Source organism: Pipistrellus kuhlii, unplaced genomic scaffold (assembly GCF_014108245.1).
Source record: "Pipistrellus kuhlii isolate mPipKuh1 unplaced genomic scaffold, mPipKuh1.p scaffold_m20_p_43, whole genome shotgun sequence".
NCBI classification, from domain to species: domain Eukaryota; kingdom Metazoa; phylum Chordata; class Mammalia; order Chiroptera; family Vespertilionidae; genus Pipistrellus; species Pipistrellus kuhlii.
In genome coordinates, this window is record NW_023425544.1 from 1,914,719 (window position 1) to 1,933,780 (window position 19,062).

At 37.9% G+C, this 19,062-nt stretch overlaps 1 protein-coding gene and 1 long non-coding RNA gene across 3 annotated transcripts in view; one reads left to right on the forward strand and one right to left on the reverse strand.

The window, feature by feature from the left end:
* Positions 1-19,062, reverse strand: part of NR6A1 (nuclear receptor subfamily 6 group A member 1) — a 147,477-nt gene that overhangs the window by 73,094 nt on the left and 55,321 nt on the right. The window lies entirely within an intron of this gene.
* LOC118704375 lies at positions 223-17,949 on the forward strand. Its single transcript, XR_004983399.2, has 3 exons — positions 223-545; positions 5,034-5,035; positions 17,683-17,949. It is a non-coding gene; the product is annotated as an uncharacterized LOC118704375 (long non-coding RNA).

The following is a 19,062-nucleotide window of genomic DNA, read 5'->3' on the forward strand; positions in this document are numbered from 1 at the left end:
CACCTTCAAAGTCTCTCTCAGTCACTAGAAGCAGCCAGACACTCAAACTGCCAGTCCTGAATTACGGCCTCTGAATGGTGAGGGCTTCACATTTCACTGATCAGGGCACAGCCCAATCAGAAGACAAACCCCTGCACTGCCAGGGACCAGCAAATCCGCTTTCTTCCAGTGTGCACATGACTGAATGTGCTTCTGTCCATCATCTGGGTCATATATAGTTCAATGCGAGCTGAGCAGACAGGGCTGTAAGGAAATCTGGCGCGGTTCAATACCTCGTCTAGCCTGGGTTCCAGTATCTTTTTTTTTTTTTTTTTACTAACAAACTCATTTCTCTACTGGGACAGGATGCTGTGCTGGCTGGAAGTTCCATTTCTACAGCGAGAATCCTATCTGGAAACACAGAAGTTGTCCTCTAGCAACAGCAGCTCGAACTTTTTTGATTGTTGTTGCTGCTTTTCTCCCATCACCCCCATCCCCTTTTGACAAAGATCCAACTGTAAAAAGTCTTACGTAACAGTTCAGGACTACTTCGGTTCTTTTACTGGGTAAGCACTTTCTTCTTCTTCTTTTTTTTTTTTTTTTTTTTTTTTTTAACTAAAACCCATTTTAAAATTGAATCTGTTAAGAGGCTTAACTAAAATCTTGTAAGTAATTTGTGTAGTGAAATACTGTCAGTGGGTTTTTTAGTCTCATTTCTCACGTGCTCCTTTGTTCTCAGAACAGAAGCTTTTTATACACACCCCATACCGCAGCTGGAGAGAGTTATGAAGTCAGTTATTATAAGGAACACAAAGGTTGCTTTGCATTCTTTGCCTTTAGATAATTAATTTTGTGTTTTCTTAAAACAGAGGATTTAATGAAGGGAAAAATTCACAAAAGAAAATACTGTTGGGAGAATCTAGCAAAGTTTGAAGTTTTTACCACCTTTTCTATCTGCAGTTTTGTGTGGCCAAACACTTGTGCCGCCTGGGGCATTGGGGGTAGAGACAAGCATAGACAGAGAGGAACTAAGCCAGACATGGACAAAGGCATGAGCCAAAACCAGACAGTCCTGGCCGTTCGATAGGCCAGCAGCGGGTGAGACAGGTCAGCCAGCTGCAGGGGTGGGAGGGCGGGGGGAATGGGGCATGGATGTGTGAGGTGCTCATGCGTGCGATCGTGACTAGATTCTGAAACTGCCAGCCATTTTCCCAGCTATGCTTTGTGCAATCTAAAGGAATGCATCTCCTGGGAAGCAGTCTTGCCAGAGCCCAGTGATAGAAAGGAGTGTGATAACTACCACAACATATAGTATCAGAAAATACTGGGGTCTGGAGTGGGCAAGAGGGAATGCTAGGGGTGTGGAAATTTTTTAGTGATCTGGAATGTGTTGAGTGACAGGAAGTGCCCCAAGCTCCCCCCAACCCAACTCTTCTCAGTCGTGCCTGCTTTTGTCTAACTCTTGTAATCTACATACTACTGCTTACAAAGCTGTCTGAGTTTGAGACAAAAAGAAACATAAAAGGCTCTCCATCCCATAGTACCTGTGATATGGAAGGAATGTAAAAAGCAGGGCTTTCCAAGCCTGTGGACATTTTTTTTTTCACATAGAGGAGAAAGTTAAAATAATTTTCCAAGTATTAATGAAAATTATGAATTATAGCCTAACTTCCAAATCTGATTTTTAAAATCATGATTCTGCAATACTTAGAGATGCTTAAGTTGGTTCCTAATTTGAAGGCGTCTTGTTTTGTTTGGTTCATATATTGCATTTAAAGTTGTTTATATTTTCTTTACATAAACTTGGACTTTGGGAGAAAAAAATGTGAATGAGCAGAATGCACTAAAAAAGGAGGATTTTTCCTTCTCGTTGTTTGGAAGGCGTGTTAAAGAATTTGTTTTTTAGAAAAAGCAGCTTGCTCTCTCTCATTTTTGCATGTATGCTATAAAGATAACTTGATGCCATAATAAATATAAGGTGGAAAACTTACGACAGAAAATAATAGCGTTTTTCTGAGAAATAACTTAGCATTTTCCTAAACTTCCATATTATCAACAGAAACACTAAAACTTGAAGAAAAGTAGCTGCCAAAAAACTGAATGGCTAATCCTACTTTTGGGTGATGAAATGGGAAATTAAGTGTGAATAAAACGATACTTGAAGAATGTTTCTATCTCCTACCACAAAGGATGTTAGTGGTTAGCCTAGGAGTTAATCTTTCCTAGCATGGCTGAGCCTTCGTGTCGAGCAGACGTTATTCACATGACGATTCGAAAAGTCCATTCATATATCTCACTACCTGGATTTGAATAGAAACCAGACAGCAATTCTTTAGTTCCAGCCACCATTCGCCCCACTGGACAATAGCGATTTGTTAGCACAGTCACAGGCTGTGGGACACAAAGCTTGGAGCTGCAGAAAGATGGGGGATTCGGAGAACAGGAAATTACAGGCCCGATGCACTCCTGGCAGCTCTGAGAATACAAAAAAAAAAAGAAAAGAAAAGAAAAAGAAAAAGGGCAACACAGCGATGCCATGTTTGAGAGCTACTTCTAGCTTTTTTAACCACCTCCAATGTCATAAAAGCTCTATTGTTGGAGAACATAAATTCATGAGTTCCATGTGCTCTCTTTTCTCACTACAGGGAACTTCAATGTCCTGGCACAGTCAGAAAAATCAAAAGCATTCAGGGTTGATTAGTTGTGAGCTCTGATAGAAAGGAGAGGAGCATTTTACAAATAAAATGTCAGAAAAAATATGCTTAATAACACAAGTGACATATAATAAAATTTGTATCTTTTACAAATTATTTCATAAGATAATCAAAATGAAACCAAAATGTATCAAGACTCCAGAGAAATAATATTTCCTTTAAAATATCACATGAAACCTATTATTTCCATAAAAAGTTTCTTTGGAAGATATAAGTCAATTTAAAAACGAATCTCATATAAAACATCTGATTGGGTTGTATTTTCCAAAACAAAGAACTAAAATCAAAGTCCTATGGACTTATTTTTAGAATATTAGAATGGAAAACTATATTTTACTTTGTTGATTATTACATTATTGTAGCTCCCTGGATACATTTAGAAATTGTCTCTACTTCCCTCACTTTAGACATAAAAAATAAAATTAATGAACATTCTAGGTGAGGGGAGAAAGAGATTTCTCTAATCTCAACCAGCAAGCAGAAGAAAACAATACTTTGATTCCTCTCCAGGCCCTCATACTACAACCTGAGCACCAACAAGGCCAAACTAGTGTCCATTTCAACAGGAGACCCTGCACAAGAAGTTGTAAATGATTTTGTTCTGACTCTTCTTCTGTGATCTGTTAGCAAATACGTCCTGAACAATAGCATACCTGAAATACTCATCAAATGAGATCATGAATGATCAAAAATGCTTTGGAAATATTAATTGTTCTACTCTATTTGGTTCCATGGCTTTCAGTTGAACACATGCCAAATTTAATGTTGCTGAAAAACAAATCAGCAACTTTTCAACCACCAATTATTGGGTTTTTCTTAAATTCTATCATTACTCATCAAACACAAGCATCAGTTATGATCTCAAACTGCACTGCTATCTAATAGCCACCAACCACATGCGGCTATTTTTATTAGAATTTAAATTAACCAAAATTAAATAAAATAAAAAATTCAGTTCCTCAGTACACTAGCCACATTTCAAGCACTCAATAGCCCTATGTTACTAGTATCTATCATATTGGACAGCTCAGACACAGGACACTTCCATTACCACAGAAAGTTCTATTGGACAGCACTGATCTAGACAATGCTCACATCCAGAACACCTGTCCTCACCTACGCACCCAGCTGGACAGGAAAGAAATTAACCTCTGAGAAAAAAAATACCATACAAGCATCATGATACTTGAGAAATGACTTTTTTTTTTTTAATCCAAGGTTTCATTTTTTCCTTGGTATACAATAAAGAGTTTATGAAGACTATTAAGGCAGTAGTGACAGATAGGTAGTAGTAGCACCTATCATAATGCTCCAGAGTAGCATTAACTTAGTGTCAAAAAGTTCTTCATAAACACAATTCCCTAGTGTCCTTTACAGAATCATTATCGCGGACAATATGGAATAGCAAAGAACAAGGGCCTTTCAAGTCAGTCAGCCCTGAGTTTGATTACCACTATCTACTTTATTGCTAGATGAAATCAGACAAATGAATTCACCTCTCTGAGATTTAGTGTCCTTATCTTCAAAATGGGGAAATAGCTACCCTGCAGGATGCATGGAAGGACTCACAATAATATATATAAAGCATCTAGTAAGGAGATGGAAATGTAGTAGAGATTCAAAAAAGGGTAACTATTATTATTTTTCCCCTTACACTTTATGATATAACTTCTTATCGACAGACAGGTACTATTCAACACAATAGCCTTCACAAACAAGTATCCTAAAACACTAATGCTAGCCATGTCAGTAATTCAACTGGAATAAAATGGAAATATTTATATGCTAGACAGCTTTTCCTAGCCAGTGTGTGACCATGTCGCCCCATGCAGCTGGCTTTGCCAGAAAAATCTCGTGTCATACTTGGCTTAAATAACCAGCATGGTCCCTCTGTGTTCAGTCATTATATTTATGGATCTGGGCTTAAGTTTTTGATGGAAGGACAATATTTTATAGCTAAAAGTAAACTCTACCCCATGAATACAAAGCAACAGTTTCCAAATACTGGGAACCTGATGCCTGCCTACAAACATGTGAAAGGCCATTTTAGAAATGCAATGATAAGCCTATTCTCCCTTGTTGAAAGGACCAAAGCACAAAGCTGAAGACTGAATCATTAAAAGAAATATGGAACTGAAGCTTTTTTCAAAGAACACTGAAATAACCTAGATTATGATTTACTGACAAAACATCCAACGTGTTATGAACTTCAAGTCCTATGAACTTCGTTTATGGTCAAGACCAGATGCAATGAATGGTGCCACTCAAGGCTTTAGTAGTTTTTAAAAAATGCAAGTGACTTCCATTATCATCACGTGCCTTAACCTCCAAATAAACCAGATGTATAAATACGTTTACGAGGTTCTTAAATTTTGAGCCATTCTCAACCCATACGATGCCTGCTAGGTCCAAAAATTGTGCGTCTTAGGGTCATGTTGATATTGGGTTGGAATCCTGTCTTTGTCTCAAACGCTTCATACATAAAATATGAATATTAATGCCATACTGACAGGTCCTTTTAAGGCTCAAGGATCACATATACAAAACATCTTGAACTATTTCTGGCATATGGAGAACACTCTGGAAATGTCAATTCTGTGAAAACACAGTAAGGGCTTGAAGTCCCATTTCCTTATCTGAGACTCTTCCCAAATGGAGAAGAAATAGAACAATTCCATGTTGATACATAGCACAGACCATCCCGTTTAAGTTTCAATTAAAATAAGCACATAAAGATAAAAGCTGTCAACACTGAACAAAGAATTTCAAGTCTTAGAAACATATAATGGATTGAGTGAATACAGGAAAAATTAGTATTTGAAAAGTGAGGTAGTACATCAGATTTTAATATCATAAAGTGCAATTTAATACTGATAGTAAATTAATGCTACTGAGTATAAAAAGCACAGAATCATTTTCTTAAATTAAGAATTAATTATTTCCTAGAGACTCTTTTGGGATAAGATTTCTACTAATTCTTGGTCATTAGAACAAAAACATCGAAATTCTAAATCTGCCCAAGATTGAGAAATTAAAATAGTCTCCTGTAGGTAGGAGACTATTCATGTTTTCTAAGTTAAAGCCCTAGAAAGAATTTCTGGGTAAAACATTTTCCTACCACATCTATATACTCATTTTAAAATGGAAAACAAGCCAGCAGGAACTAGGTGTTTCTTAATGATGCAAAATAGCAACAAACAAAAATGTCGGACATGCTACACAACATTTCAGAGTGTGTGAGGCAGATTTCCAACGCAAACAGAACTGTAAGGGAGATAGTGTGGTGGGAGATCTGAAACGGTGCGTTTATCTCCGCAAAACTGGCTGGATTAGAAATGACATCAAATCTTAGCTCTGCTACTATCTAACTAGGTGACTTTTAACACGTCACTTCTTAGTGTTTGTTACCAGTGGTAGTTCAAAAGAGACATTTATGTTAGTGATAAAGGACAAATAGCTCTTAGAGATGAGGAATTTCAATTTTTTAGATGGTATTTAAATTTCAGTCTATGCAAAGCCTAGCTATCATAAGATGTTTACAGGACTGCTTAAGCAGGTAGATTAGATAGACACATAGATAGATCTAACTGCAAGGATTTCCATGGATGCCATCATCAATGATAAATAACTCATAAAAGGTTTCCTCAGCAGGCATTTCTGGCTTCTTAATGAATGCTCATCAAGCACAACCCTCTTTTTCTAGTCATTCATCCAACAAATATTAAGTTCCCAGTATTATGCACAGTGCTAGACCCAGGTTGCGTGATGGACAAAACAGATACATTAGCTGCCTCCATGGAGCTGACAAGCCATAAACTTGGATAACTCTGGATAGAAGCCATAGCACTTAAAAATGGTAGGAATCTGAGTTCAGAAGCTTTCAGAACAGTTCAGTGATTTGGGAAAACTGCCTTGCCATCCTACTGAAGCTGAACTAACATAGTTCATAAGATAATAGGAAAATGTGCACCCTTCGTTCCATTTGATTCAAGCAAAGAAATATACGTACTAAACTACAAGAACTTAATGAATTTCAAGCCATGAAGGAAATGAAACACATAGGCTGGTTTCACAATGACTACTGCTCAGATCTGCAGTACACCGCTAATTCAGTCTCTTTTTGATGAATATTTAAGAACAAGGTAATTTCTGGAGGGGAATCAAGTAAAAGGGGTCTGGGCATGGAATGACATTCCAGGAGCATTAATGTGATACTTATTTCCTTTACTCCATTCCCTAAGACTATATTCTTGGCATTTATCATTTCCTTTAATGGTACATGCTATAATCATCATGATTAAACTAGTTAAGACTCAACCCATGACTCAGCTGGCTCTTAGCAGTCAAGACTATTTGAGACACAGACAATAAATATAAAGAGGAGACACTAGGGTCACAACAGGGCTTTTATGACAATTCATCTCACAAACCAGAAAACATGTCTATGAGGTGTGTAAATATTTATCTCTTTTCCAATTGCAATCTAGTGTTTGTTGTCATAGGACTATATAAAGAAGTTACTTTTACCAATGGACTAAAATACATTCATGTACCACAATGGCACAATGTTATCTCCACAGAACCCGAGGCTCCCAACATCCAAAAATCCCAAACAAGAAAATTCCCATTCTTGTTCTTAGACACTTACAGAACTTGGGTTTCTACCCAGGCTCTTTTCCCAAAAAAGATTCAATATCAAGTATCTTGCTGTTTCATTGAATATCAAAATAAAGCAGAAAGAGATCTGGCAAATGTACTAAGAACAAATTAGACAGTTACATCAAAAAAGAGAGTTATATCTAATATATGACCCAAATTTTAGTATAAGTACTTCAATTTGGCTTTCTAATAGCATTCTATTTTGTCAGGATTATTTCTCTACATAATTTTATATTACTATAATGAAACAATTTCTTCTGCTTGGCCACTTAAAAGCTTCTAGGTATATAGCTCTTCATTCAAGGGAGATAACTGTTGAATTCTTAATACACCCTGTCCTATGCACTGGATACATAATAGCTATCAAGACAAAGGTCCTGTGCTTGAGCATTGTAATCACAAGACTTGAATTCAATCACAAGACTTGAATTCACAGTTTGAGCACTCACTGACTGTGGGAACTTAGACAAATTTGCCTCTTTGAACCTCAGCTACCTTTTCTAGGAAAAGGGGAACATAATACCATTTCATAGAGCTGCTGTGAAAATTAATGTTCGTCACCAGTGTCTAACATAGTGTCTGAAACACCACAGACACTTGACAAATATTAGCTATAATTTTACAAATAGGTATTATATATCTTTCATAAGCATGTATGAGAAACACTCTAGTTTTCTTTTAAATAACTTGATTCAAACTTAGGTATAACTAAAATATTTGTTTCAGGTGTTACAAATTAAGCAGAATAAAAGCCATTAGAGCAGGGGTGGGGAGCCTTTTTTTCTGCCAAAGGCTGGATATTTATAACATCACTTGTGGGCCATACAAAATTATCAACTTAAAAATTAGCCTGCTGCTATATTTAGTCAACCATTTCATGAACTCACTCCTAATGCCTTGGCAGGGCCAGACCAAATGATTTCTTGAGCTGTATATGGCCCGCAAGCTGGATGCTCTCTACCCGTGCTAGAGGATGAAATGCTACTTCTGGTTATTAAAAAGCTTCTGGCTGTATATGCTAAACACAAGATAGCAAGAATTCACAAGAAAAATACAGGGTGGGGCAAGAATAAGTATACAGTTGTGAGTACATGAATGCAGTTTATTCTTGTACTATTATTAACTAGAGGCCTGGTGCATAAAAATTCATACACGGGGGGGGGGGGGGGAAGACCCTGAGCCCAGCCTGCCCCCTCTCACAGACCAGGACACCTCAGGGGCAGGAGGCGACCCAGCAATCAGGGGAAAGTGATGCCCCCATCACACCTCTGCTGCTGCCACTGCCTGCATCGTAAGCCTCGGGCAGCCTGGGTGGCTGGGCAGTTGCCATCCAAGGCTTGCCTACACCTCGGGCCAGCCCTAGGTGGCTGGGTGGCTGAGAGGACTGGAGGACTCCAGAGGCTGCGCACCTGCCACCCTGACAGGGCTGAGGGGACTGGGCGCCGCCATCTTTGAGGGTGTGGCAGTCAATTAGCATATTCCTTCATTGGCTGTGGGCACTGCCATCTTTATAAGGGTGTGATGGTCAAGTAACATAGTCCCTCTTTATTAGATTATTGTATTTTCCATATGAACTGTGAACCTACTTTTGCCCCACTCAATACTATGAGGTTGGGTTGTTAATGGTGAAATAGATCACTGCACTGCGCTCACATAAATCTGAAAGGATAGGGGACCTTATCTCTAGTAGTATTACTATTTTAGCCAATTTAACCAGAAATTGCATTAAAAAACATGTAAAATAGTTGGAATCTCAAATCTACCATAGTCATCAAGAAGGGAGAAGAAAAAAAAAAGCATGTTTTTCCTCTAAATATTATAGTCTCACATAGAAACTAATCTGAAAACAAATCCTGTTAGTTATCCAGGTAGTTTCCAATTATTCTCTACTAGAGGCCCAGTGCATGACAATTCGTGCGCTCAGAGGGGTCCCTCAGCCTGGCCTGCGCCCTCTCACAGTCAGGAGCCCTCAGGGGGTGTCCTATTGCAGCTTAGGCCTGATCCTCACAATCTGGCCTCCTTCTGCGGGAGGGGCTGGGCAGGCGATCAGGGTACAGCGCTACCCCAATCACCCTGCTGCCACCACCAGTTTCCCTCTGTGGGAGGTGACCAGGTGGCCAATTAGGGGATGGCACTGGCCAGTGCGCCCCTGCAATGTCCCTCCGTCACCACTGGTCGCTATCACCACACCCCCCCCATTACCATCCCCTCCCTCTGCCAGCTGGCACACACCTTGACTGGTCTGGCACTGCCTGCTCACTGGCCCCACCCACTGCCCACTGGTCGTTCCACCATTCAATTGATTTGCATATTATGCTTTTATTATATAGGACTATATAATACTGTAGTGAATATATTTATATCACTATCTACATTTCTGATTTTTTTGGTACGACCAATTTACACTCCCATTAACAGGAAATGATAGCACTTATCTCACCCAAAGTTCACAAACACTAATTAACACAAACTACATAATTAACTGGCATCCAAATATAATCACTTCTATTTGTTCAATAATGAGAAAAGACTTTTAAAAGAAAACTCAAAGTGAAATAAGAAAGTAAAAGAATCTCCCTAGAACGACAAGTTAGACATCCCTAAAAATCCTAGTAAGTTGACAGAAATCTTGAAAACCTTCCAATAGGACACAGTGTTTAACATTAGGCTCCAAAAGTCTCAAAAGTAAAAGCAAAGCAAATCAAAACAAAGAACTCAAACTCATGGATGAGTTTCATTGCTTGGAAACAATGACATGAGTCAAGAATCACTCCCACCTTTGGGAGAAAAATTACATAAAAACTGTATTGATAAATTAAGATGCACAAAAATCAGTATTTTCACATCTGAATTGTTTTCCAATTTTAGAAATGAACACAGTATTAGAAATAAATATATATTTTTGATATCCCATATGTAATAGAAAATTCTATAAATGGTTATCAAGGCAAGAAGATACCCAACAACCATCATTTATCCAACAATTCTTTCCTGAATAACAATTCCGTTTCGGATACTTTCATGTATAAGAAATACAAATTCTTTAAGAGTTCTTTTCTCAAAAAGCTTGCCTTTCATATTCTTCACAATGTGGCCCGCTTACATCATGTAACATTTGCTTGCCTAATTGCTGAAATAGCACATACTTCAGATCATGGTTAGAAAAAGAAAATCCTTTCAGGGTACTGTACTGAGTGATCAACTCAAAAATCAAGATTCCCTAAGAGAAGGAAAAAACTCAAAGTCAATACAATCCAATTGAACAGATATGGCCCCTTAATATTACATGGTAATGTTTACCCAAGTACCTATAGCCAAGAGGAATTCAAATATTGACAGGAAGGAAAAAACCTCTTACTGCCCACAGAGTAACTAATAAAACTACTATCACTTTCATTTCTTGTAATTTTCCTGTAAATCCTGTTAATCTGAGCTTACAAGATGGATTTCTCTTTAACAGAAAATAACTCCCCAGGTTTCCTGCAGATGTTTGAGGATATGTGTACTACACAGAAGAGAATTTGTCACAGTAACTGCATGCTCCAGAAATGAAAGCTGATCAGCTCAGTGTGAAAGGTCAGATTCCTAGGAAAGCTTTGCATCTGCTAAAAGACTTTGATACCTGCATATACCTAATGTGTTTCAGAATCCAGCACTGTTATTAGCCTCTATTTTATTGATGAAGATGTTGAAGCTTGGAAAGAAATGACCTGTCCATTGTCAAAACTGCTAGGAAATAGCAGAGTTCAGATTTACATGCAGATGACTTGTTCTGGGGACTGGCTCATTTTACTATACCAGTTTGAATTTCTGTGGTTCGGTAGGGCTTTTTCTTCCTTTAAAACATTTTAACTGCTAGACACTAGATAATGTTTTTTCTCTGCTCCTAATTTTAAAAAGACCTGATTCCCAAGATCACAAGAATACGGTACATACGATGAAAATAGATTTCTGGGTGTCAGCAAGTACATAGTCTAAATTATGCATGGAACTATAAAAAATAGCTCAATATCATTAATATATTATGCTTCAATTCTCCAGAAAAAGTAGAAATATATACTAGCAATCTATTTTTAAAATTTACTTAAGTATATACAACATAGTCTAATTTAAAGAAGTATATTGTTTGCTAAAATCCACTACAGTTTCCATTGCACTGATCCTCTGTGCTAATATTTTAAATTATTTTAAAAGAATATATAATAACTTAAAAGACTGGCCTCTCTGGGTTATCATATATGAATGTGAAAGCCCTTTGTAAATGATAAACAAAATTATCACTGACATTATTATTTCCAGGCATTTGTTCTGCTTTAATATAGTTCCTAGAAATTCATGGTTATCTTTTGTGAACAGATGACCAGATAAGATCCTTAATTTGGGTAAAAAAGCAAAACGTGGAGAAAGACGTATAGACAGTAAGACAAGATGGGTTTAATCAAAACTCCATTACTAAATTTCTAACTAAAATTCCCTGAGCTTCAGGTGCTCAACTGTAAAATGGAAAAAATACTTAGCTAAACAAGAGTTTTAAATACCAAAGTGCCTAATGCCCAATACAGAGTAGTTCTTTTCCTTTTAGGGAGTTTCTTTTTCTTTACATAAGTCAGACAGAGTTCCTAGAATGGTAGTGAATATGGCCTATATAGGAACAAGGATTGCATTGCCCAAAACTTGTAGCTGGAAATCAACTGGCGTTTTAGTAGGTTTGGGATTTATCTTTTTGTTATTTACTGTCAGGCACTTTTTTTTTTATATCAAACATTCATTAACAGTATAATTCATTCATTCAAAGATTCAGTGAGCATCTACTCAGCAGCAAGCTAAACACTAAAATGCCCTTAAACCTGCACAAAAGGAGCTCACAGTCTAGTAGTAGAGACAAATCTTAAACAGATAACTAAGTGCTTTGATAAAGGAAAGCCTAGGATATGGAAGCCCAAAGTAAAAGCACTTAACCTGTAAAGGGAGAAGTTGGAGGAAGAATATGAGATGAGTCTTGAAAGATAAATAAAATTTGTAGGCCAGTAAAGAAAAAGATAAGGAGCTTTTCAGGAAAGATCAATAAAATTTGTAGGCCAGTAGAGAAAAAAAATAAGGCGCTTTTCAGGCATAAGGAATAGTAGGAACAAAAGCAGTAACATAAGAGAACAAATCATATATTCAATAAGCCACGTGTGCAATGTGGGTGGAGCACAGGGAAAAAAGAGAAGATTGATAAGGAATGTGGGGGCTTCTGTCAGCTCAACCTGTGAAATTCATTCCAACGCTATGCAGTAATTTGCTAAATTTGTGTAAAGAGGGTGATTTCAATCTCATTTGAGCGTTTAACGTGCTAGTTCAACATGGATGAACTTTGAGGACATTATCTTAAACAACAACTTGGTTTTGTGATGGGCATATGAACTTTAAAGACTATTCACTTTACATCTAACAATCAGAAAACACTACTTGAGAAACCAAAGAAGTTACCTGAACTGTATAATTACTGAGGTGCATTTAGCTGCTCAAAATGTGCAAACCTCTGGCAGTCTTTTACTTTGTTGCCTCATAGAACTGAATATATAGCGGACCCTCAATACTTACTAAATTAAATCAGAGTGAATGAGAGAAAGGGAGAGAGACCTTTTATGCATTCTTTGTTCAAGGGCCAAGTAAAATGAAGATTTTAAAATAAAGAAACTTCCTTTTTCCCCCTAGCCTTCCTTTCACATGAATTTGGTTAACATATTTCTTAAGATTCTTTTGTTTGTTTTCAGATCAGACTAGTTTTAATTGTTGAGAAAGGTCTAAAAAGCCAGGACATGTATTTTATACTAAATTAATACATTCTGACAATAATCTCCAAATTACCTCCATGCAGAGGCAGCTGACAAAGATAGTTAGCTTTAGTAAAAGTCATGATTCATTCATGATTCACTGCCAACAAATACTGACTGGAAGCATGAAAGGCAGTGTGATCAAGGAAAAAAATTCAGAGTAGAAGCAAAGGGTGTGTCTATTTGGGAGCAACGAGGAAAGGATGTGACTTAAGAAGCCAGGTTAGAGCATTTAGATTTTATCTAAATATAGTCAAAAAGGTCAAGTTTTTAAACAGTCAAATCTGCATTTAGCCACTGAGTGGAGATGAATAGGTTAGAGGTGGGCAAGACTAGAAGCAAGGAGAACATTTGGCTATTGTCATCAGTCAGATGAAAAGATGATGGTCTTGACCACAGTGGTGGCAAAGATGCAAAGGCTGTGTCACATGCTACAATATGGAATACTAGGCTGAGTGACAAAGGCAACTCCAAAAGACAAATATTGTATGATTCTACTAATACTACCTATCTAAAATAGTCAAATTCATAGAAAGAGAAAGTAGAATGGTGCTTACCAAGGGCTGAGAAAACAGAAAATGGGAGTTGTTAATAGGTTCAGATTTTCAGTTTTCCAAGATGAAAAGGTTTTAGAGATCTGTTTTGTGTAAATATACTTAACACTACTAACCTGTGTGATTATTTTAAAAAGGTTAAGATAGTAAATGTTATGTTACATGTTTTTTAACCGTAATTCTTTTTTTAAATATATTTTATTGATATTTTACAGAGAGGAGGAAGGGAGAGAGATAGATAGCTAGAAACGTCGATGAGAGAGTAACATCAACCAGCTGCCTCTTGCACACCCCCTACTGGGGATGTGCCCACAACCAATGTACATGCCCTTGACCGGAATTGAACCCGGGATCCCTCAGTCCGCAGACCGACGCTCTACCACTGAGCCAAACTGGTTTCGGCCCATAATTCTTCTTTTAAAAAGATGTAAAAGGGAAGCAAGGCTTTATTTTATTTTGTTTTGTTTCAATATCGTACTCTATTCAACCTCTATGGATTGTTTTTTGCTATTTAATTGTAAAATTAACACAGCATCATAGAGTGCCTGCCCTTACACAAACCTAGATGGTATAGTCTACTATATACATAAGCTATATGATATAGCCTATTTCTCCTAAGCTACAAGCTGATGAAGCATGTCAGAGTACAAAATAACACAAGATTAAATTAAGTACAAGAGAAAATGATGTAATCAAGAGACGCAGTAAACAAGGAATGTATGAGTCTTCTGTGGGCATAGCATAGCTTTACCATTTTACAGCAAGCTTTCTTTTTAATAAATAGGAAGAGTACACTCTCAAGTAATGATTAAATGTATATAGCAAATACATAAATCAGTAACACAGTTGTTTATTATTATTATTATCAAGTCTTATATAATCTACATAATTGTATGTGCTATGCTTTTACATGACTGGCAGAGCAGGTTTGTTTACATTAGCACCATCATAAACACATGAGTAATGCACTGCCCTAACTCATTATGGCAACTACTATATTACATGCGATAGGAATTTTTCAGCTCCTTATAATCTTATTAGAAGCCCAGGATAGAGTCCCTAGTGGCTGCCAGCTGCCCATCAGGGCCTTCTTTTGTTCCGCGCCGCCCTCTGGTGGTCGGTGCATATCATAATGAGCAATGGTACTCACTGTCGGTTCACCAGTGGAAATCCCGAGGGGACACTTTGCATTTATTAACTAGAGGCCAGGCACATGAAAATTCATGCCCTGGAGGGGGTGTCCCTCAGTCCGATCTGCCCCCTCTCACAGTCTGGGAGCCCTCAGGGGCAGGAGGCAACCCGGTGATCAGGGGAAGGCTATGCCCCATCACACCTCTGCTGCTGCCACTGCTGGCAGCGCAAGCCTCAGCCACCCCTGGTTACCTAAGCGGCCCTAGGCAGCAGGGCAGCTGCCATCCCAGGCTTGCCTGCACCTCAGGCCAGCCCTGAGCAGCTGCAGGGCTGAGGGGACTAGGGAACTACAGAGGCAGGCGCACGGGGTGGGCCTGGCCTTGTCACATGCCTGCTGCCCCAGTGGGGCTGAGAGGATGGGGACCACCATCTGTGGCTGTAGGTGCTGCCATCTTTGAAGGCATGGCAGTCAATTAGCATAGTCCTTCCTTTTTTAGTTGTGGGCATCGCCATCTTTGCAATGACACGAGGGTCAATTAGCATATTCCTTCATTAGATAAGATGGGACCACGTGTATATTCAGTCCATTGTTGACCATAAGGTCACTGCACAGCACATGACTATAGAAAAAAAAATAGCACATAGTATAAAAGGTTCAGTACTATACACGGTTCCAGGGGTCCACTGGGGATTTTGTTTATTTAAAAAATATATTTTATTGATTTTGTACAGAGAGGAAGGGAGAGAGAGAGTTAGAAACATCAATGAGAGAGAGTCATCGATCAGCTGCCTCTTGCACACCCTCTACTGGGGATATGCCCACAACCAAGGTACATGCCCTTGACCGGAATCGAACCTGGGACCCTTCAGTCCCCAATCTTTGGCTCAATGGATAGAGGATACTCTATCCAATGAGCCAAACCGGTTTTGGCGGGATTTTGGAAATGTACCCCCACAGGTAAGGGGGGACTACTTTACTAGTATCTTCATTCCACACTCCACAAATCTTTATCCTTGAGCAAGTCAGAAAAAGTATCTAAAGAGGCAAAAATACAAGCAGGAAAGCATATTTTAATACTTAAGGGAAATTTAATCTTGTTCTTAGAAAGTTATCAAGTCAGTTCTGTGAATTGGCTTTTGTAGCTGACCTGCAAAGTAGTAAAAGACACCAGCTACAAATAAAAACTGGTGAGTTATAATTTATACAAGAGTCTGTGCCTCCTACCAGACTATGGGCTTCTTGACAAGATCTTATTCATCACCAGCATCTAGTACACTGCCTAGTGCACACAGAAGGTGTTTAATAAATGGTGGCTGAATAGTCGGTGAGTACCTCCCCCTTGTGGGAGATATTATGTTAGGGGCCAGAGGGCCCATAATGGTTCGCTTATGTTGATGCCAAATGTTTTAGACTCTTTAAACATTAAACAAGGCCAGATTTGGTTAAGGAGCTGCAGCTGCATTTGCACCTGCTCTCATTTCAGACTTATTCCCAACAGCAAAGCTACCCTCCTCTACGTGCCTCCTGAAGCAAACCAAATATTTCTCTCCCATGATGGAGAGCCACTTCATGCAGCTCTTGGGGGTGTTCTTTCTGCTCAGCATAGGAGGCAAACTCCAGAATCTTTGGTCATAAATGTGACTGTTGGCAGGAGCAGGTGCTGAGTAAGCCTGGTGTACTTCCAAATGATGTTTTGCCATCTAGAATTCTGAATTGAGGATGCCAGATTCAAGAACATCTGGATTTGCTCCTCTGGCTTCAAACTTTCTCTGAGAGAGGCCAGTGTGTGTATGTGTAATTGCATACTCAAATACTGTACTTAGGATAAGAGTCCAAGACTTGGCAAATAGATGGAATGTAGCACATGGAACTTCCTGAACAGAGAACCATGCAAAGGGTTTCCTTGCAAAACATAAAGGAGGAAAGGTGTAAATTGTCCTTCTGTGTCACATTTTGGAAGAATTCATCTAAGTTAATAAGTACTTGAAAGTTAGATGGAAGGGAATGTGAGAGGCAAAACAGCACCATTACCTAAGAAAGCAATAAGTTTATTATATAACAACTCTTTATTTCCCCCTCCAAAGAGATTATGATTTGGTACATGCAGGAAAAAAATATTGAGGTGTGGACTCTGGTGGACAGACAGTGTTGAAATTAAACAGTGAGCTTTGGCAGCTGCACTATGTACTTTTGCAAATTCTTACATTACTCTGGTGAGGGCCCTGTACCAAGCTGGCATGCGTTCTAATGTGGTTTGGAGAGAGAATTTCTTGGCTTTTTAAAAAAGGTGACCTACAAATAGCCTTTTTTCATATAATAGGGAACAAACATTTCTATTTACTCCAGATTTTGCTTTAAAAAACAAAGCCATATTGCCAAGTTTAAAAAGTATCAGAAATAATCTTGAAATTTTAAAGGCCACTCAACACAAGTGCTAAAAAGACTTCTAAAACAGTTCACAAATGTCTCTAAAATAGTTATTATTCACATCTGTGGCAATAAAAAGTCAGTAACAGAGAATGATAATTACCTTCATATTTATACTCTGACATTGGCAGCTTAGGATGTATCCTTTAGAGGCCAAGCATGGGCACCCTCCCTACTTCAGCCATGAGAACTTACATAACAAGTTTCTTAACTTTAATGTCCTCAAATGCAAAATGAAATAGTAACATCACTCTACAAGACCGTTCTCACAACAACAAGTATATGGCAAATCCTCAGTAGCAAGTATGTTTTTGAAAGATAGAATCTTTTAAACTGGAGTTTAATTAGACTACCACATACTTAATGAAGTAAGTGGTCTGATTTTTCTCCATTCATAGTCAAGAATGTAAAGTATTTATATATCACCTGATTTCAAGATCAAGATTGGGTTTGAACTCTTTGAATAGTGATATCACAAAACTAGACTTGATTCTCTGTATCTCTCCAGCAACATCAAAGACAAACACAAAATTCCAAACCTGAAAAATGACAGTTAAGGAAGGGGGAAAAAAAACTTTAGTTTTCATAATGTAGATATAATTTGACATATTTAGACTGATGGGATTTTAAAAATCTCTTTTATCACAAAATATTTCAAATTTTCATAAAAAGTGACAATTGGCCGAGACCGGTTTGCTCAGTGGATAGAGCGTCGGTCTGCGGACTGAAAGGTTCTGGGTTCGATTCTGGTCAAGTGCATGTACCTTGGTTGCGGGCACATCCCCAGTAGGGGGTGTGCAAGAGGCAGCTGGTTGATGTTTCTCTCTCATCAACGTTTCTAACTCTCTGTCCCTCTCAATTCCTCTCTGTGTAAAATCAATAAAATATATATTTTTAAAAAGTGACAATTGTAAAATGAACCATCATTCATATTCAATAACAACCAAGATTTTGATAATTTGTTTCAGATATGGTTGATAGTATGTTACTTTTTAAGGTATAATTTACATGTGGTAAAGCTAACAAATTTTAAGTTTGATAAATTTTTACAGTTGTATACACAGGACAAATTATGGAACATTTATAGCAACTCATAAGATTCTCTGATAATCTTTTCCCCCCCAAAAGTTTCTATTATTCTGAACTCACAGATAATTATTTTTCACCTAATAGGTCCGTGGTTGGCAAACTGCAACTCGCGAGCCACATGCAGCTCTTTGGCCCCTCTTCCACAAAATACCACAGCCTGGGTAAGTCCATTTTTTAATAAATGGCGTTAGAAGAAGTTTCAGTTTAAAAAATTTGGCTCTCAAGAGAAATTTCAATCACTGACTTGATATTTGGCTCTGTGGACTAATGAGTTTGCTGACCACCGTGTTAGGTTTTCCTTTTACTACTAATTAATCAGATCTAGACTTTACTTTTGCCAATGTCTATTTTAATCATACATATTTTAGCCACATTGATCCCATTAAACAGGAGTTTATATTGGACTCTTAATATCAGTAATAGTAGTAAAAACAGACAAAAGACCTAAAAACTGTAGTTTAAATTATACATATTTAGAATGCACAAATGCCCCCACAACATTTTTAAAGGAGCAGAAGACTGAGAATACAAGCATAAAAGAGACCAAAAGGAAAAGTGAAATCCACTTTTATTTAAATAAATCCTAAAGAAAATGCATTAGTTATTTTTAATTAATTAGTATATAGTTTAAAAATTTCTAAACTAATTTAAAGGGAATATTTAACTAAGAATTTAAACCCTTACTATGT